Below are 4,609 nucleotides of genomic sequence, written 5' to 3' on the forward strand. Positions count from 1 at the left end.
GGGACCACCGACTGTGAGTCAGCTATGAAGCTTTTGTGTTTCCTTCCAGCTCAGCAGAAAAAGGTTGGAAATTAAGAGGGTTACATGTATATATGCTGCACAGAGGATCATGTTGCAGGTAAGGTAAAGTAAAATGAAACTCAACTGGTGTGAGCACCTACAGGACAGTGTCATGGAGCGTGTCAAAGACGTCTAATGATGTGAAAGAACAGCTTGATTGTTCTTCTTCATGGGTTTTCTATAAAACACCAAAATGGTGGTAATAAAGGTTTAATTTCAACATTTTATAACTGGATTGTCTCTGCCTCTCCAGAAACATCAGTTTCTAAGTTAGAAGCTTGGAGAAAGGACCTAAATATTAATATTTCTGAGGAGACATGGACGTTAATTTGCCTAAAATCACAAAAACAATCGATTAATATAATGCAATACAATTGGATCATGCAAACATATGTAACACCGGTGAAATTGAATAAATATAATAACAGAATTCCAGATACATGTTTTAAATGTGGAGAAGCCCGTGGAACATTTTTCCACTGTATATGGCAGAATTGTCCGTGCATTTTTGAATAAAAAGATTGCTTTAGATGTAGAAATGTTGCTATCACATGTGTATTCTAAAAATCTTACACTAAGAGCCCATCAAATTAAGTTTATGGATTATTGTACATTACAGGCAAAACGTATGATTGCATTAAATTGGAAAAAATCAGATCCTCCTGCTATTGGTGCTTGGATAAATTCTTTGGCACAGTGTATGTCAATGGAAAGGATAACGTACTTTCTCAAAAACAAGTTAACATGTTTTGATGAGATTTGGAAGCCATTTAAAAACTTTATAAAAGAAGTAAACATCGGACAACTCCTGCAGGAGTGTGGATGAGGAGAAAATTGTTTAGTACGTGCTATTTTTATTGTCTACTTTTTTCTCCTTTCTTTTTTGTTTCCTTGAATATGTATAAATGCCACATATTGTACAAATGTATACATATTCTATGTGTTTTTTTATTTATTTTGTTGTAGGTTTGGAAGACAGCAGGGTGGGAGGTGAGGGCGGGGAAAAGGGTTCCTATTACAGCAGCATATTATTGGGAAAACATACCTTTGTATGCTGTTGCAAAAAGCAATAAAAATATTGTTTAAAAAAATCCTCTTGTTCCTTCCTGATGCCCACACAGTCATGATTGGTGCCACCGGCTGCAAAGTGTAAGGAGCCGTTATAAATGGACATTTGTGATGCACGTGTTTGTTTGCAGTTCTAAATTAAGCCGACACTCAGCGAGTAAAGCCAGCCACAGCGGGCACAGCCACAGGGCTGTGGGTATATGTGTCACCAACAAAACAGCAGAAAAATCAGCTTTGTACCCTGCAAATGAAAATGTTGATATTTGCATGAATCTGGATGTTCACATTAACCAGCTGTCAGGAGGAAAGAGAAGACTTGAAATAGTCGTGGCCTGCAGACTTTAGGTGCTGTGAAAGGCCAGAGTGCCACAGAAGAAATGACCAAACTAATTTAGCCTTATAGAAAATAAAGTAAATAACAGTGACGTGGGGAAAGAGAGGCTAACCGATCCATGGGGAAAAGAGAGCTTTGCAACATTGTCACCACTCAAAACATGTTTAATAAAATTATGCAGTGGGTTTCCAAAGCTACAGTCACAGCTGGTATTACTATGACTGTGAACAGTGTTGGTTGTGATCACATTACATTTTTAGGAGTGCAGTAACATAGCATGCTATAGCGCTAAATGTAGTGAGCTGCACGCTGGTTGGATCTTTTTCTTCCTGCACGTTTGCAGCACAGCTGATTTCAGTTCATGTGCAGGAAGGAAAATGGTGGAGTGGGTTACAGCAGAGATGTGGACAATACTTTTATTTTCAACTGCATCCAGGACAGAAACAACCCCATCATACTGCTAACACACCACGGGCTCTTTGCAGTCATCTGCACAGTCAGCACGCCAAGAATCCAGAGCAATGTTAACCCTGAGTGCATGCAGACCCCAGCCCAGCAGGGAAACCCTACACAGGTAACAAAGGCAGAGAGGAGCATTTGTGTGTCATTATATCAGGGATTTGTGTTGCTGTGGTTTCAGGTTCAGGTCATTTCATGGAGTAACAAGAAGGTAATGTAATGAGTGTAGTGTAACTGACTGCTTCTCCTGTGAGTTAATAAATAACATAATGAGTGATGTGTAATACATTACTTTAATAACAACACCAAACCTGACTGTGGATTATACTGAGTACTACATTCAGATACTACATGTTTTAAATTCTAATGTCAAACTGTAGTTGTAGTATTTATACTTAACGCTGCGTCCAGACGAACAGAATCAACTTTTGGAGATTGACTTTCCTGACTGATACTTTCTTTGATGAAAACAAAGTTTTAGACTTTTGATCCTTAAACAGTGTCAGCATGAACGAACATGCAGTTAATTCTCTGTGTTGTTGCTCCGTCTTTCAGATGAGTGATCGACTGCTGCATCAGGGTGAAACTTCCTGCACCCCGCCCCTCTCCTCTCTAAGCCACGCCCAGTTGTAGGCATAGGAGCTTTTGAAAGGTCGCGAATGATTTTTGATTCCCAGCAGAATTTAAAATCTGCTCTTTCAGTCCTTAACACAGTGTTTCACTGCAGCTTACTTTTTGCATGATTTGCTGTGGTCTTTGTTCTGCTTTGCAGCTGTTCTCTGATTGGATAATGTTTCCCAGCTAGACTTCAGAGGACAGACGACCTACAGAAGTCTAGTTCCCTAACAGACGACTTACAGAAAACACATTGCTTACCCCAACTGTAACAAAAAGGTCACACGTGGGCTGTATTTGTGAACGTTTCTCTTGACCTGTTATGGTTTAAATATTTACTCAGAAACATAATCGTCTGTCTCCTCTCGAGAGACTGCCGTCACCATTTGAACATTTATTCACTTGGCCTGCTCACTTTTTCTCAGAGCTCCATGATTCAACCTTGTCCCGTGGCCTTCGGCTGATTATCGGCCCAGCAGATGGTTGGCTTAGCATAGACTGCAGATATAGAGGAGCTGATGACCAGTAAAATCAGTCACGAAGAAGGCGCTGCACCAAAAACCTCTGTGTGATTTCTTTGGTCACTAGCAGGATGTGGTGGTCTCCTGTGTTTGGCCTTTTACTTTGAAGGCAAAAGAAATTTTCAGCTTGTAGTTGGCTCGGATTTGCAAGCAAGTTGGCATCTTCTGTGCAACTGTGAGCAACCAAAGAAACTGCCGGGATGTTTTCAGAGGAGCACTGTATACCCATTTGCAACATATCTCCACTCATTAAATATGCATGCTGTGGTTACCAGAGGTTCACTGACCTGTGTGACTCAAGCCTAAACTAAGCAGTTGCACATGCCAACCTGCGAGCACTCATTGCCTTTTTATTAAATGTGGGGAGTGAATGAGAAACAGAGAGAAGAACGAAGGAAGTGTGTCCAGAAACAAAAGACTCGTGTTTTATATTCCACAACATTTGCCAAGTAGAGTTTGGAAAGAAGATGTAGAAGAAAAGGTTTGAAAAGAAGGAGACAAAGACAGTGAGACAGATGCACAGAACAGAAGAAAGTTAAAGAAAAGATGTGAAAAGCGGAGAATCGAGTGTTGGAAAAACAAACGATGAACAGAGGACATGACTTCAGGTGAAAAAGAAGAGTGAAAGCAGGAAGAACAGGAGGAAGGAGGGATCGGGAAGAAGACGGGAGATGATGTTTGCTTGTTATTCCAGCACTAATTTTCCCCCTGGAGCTCATTAGAGTCTGGAGAGAAACGAACCACAAAACCTTAAAAATCAACAGAGTGGGGAGAGAAAGAGAGACAGAGTGGGGGGAGAGAGAGAGACAGGGTGGGGGGAGAGAGTGTATGAGCATAAAAACGCAGTAAATGGAAAAGGAGGAATGAGTGAAGGACCAGGGGAGACAGAAAGGAGGACAGAGGTAGAAGAACACGATCCAGCAGATTTCAGTCAGTGTGTGTTTAAGGTGACTCATGGAAACGCTCCAGAGGTCCAAAACACACGCACATGCGCACACATGCACACGCGCACATGCACACGGACACACACATGCACACAGACACACACATGCACACACACATGCACACGGACACACACATGCACACAGACATGCACACACACATGAACACGGACACACACATGCACACGCACGCACGTGCACACACACATGCACACACACATGCACACACATGCACACACATGCACACACACGGACACACACATGCACACACACGCACACACGGACACACACACATGCACACGGACACACACATGCACACGGACACACACATGCACACACACGCACACACGGACACACACACATGCACACAGACAGACGTGCACACACACATGCACACACACATGCACGCACACACAGACACACACACACACGGACACACACACACATGCACCCAGACACACACACACGCACACACACACATGCACACAGACACACACATGCACACACACATGCACACGGACACACACAGTGAACACAACCGTTAGGTCAGCACAATCAACGAGTTTCTGCTGTTTGTGGAGACTGAACAAAGTACGAGCTCAGGCTGAAAG

The sequence above is a fragment of the Neolamprologus brichardi genome, chromosome 7 (assembly GCF_056152115.1).
Source record: "Neolamprologus brichardi isolate AB-2024 chromosome 7, ASM5615211v1, whole genome shotgun sequence".
Taxonomy (NCBI): domain Eukaryota; kingdom Metazoa; phylum Chordata; class Actinopteri; order Cichliformes; family Cichlidae; genus Neolamprologus; species Neolamprologus brichardi.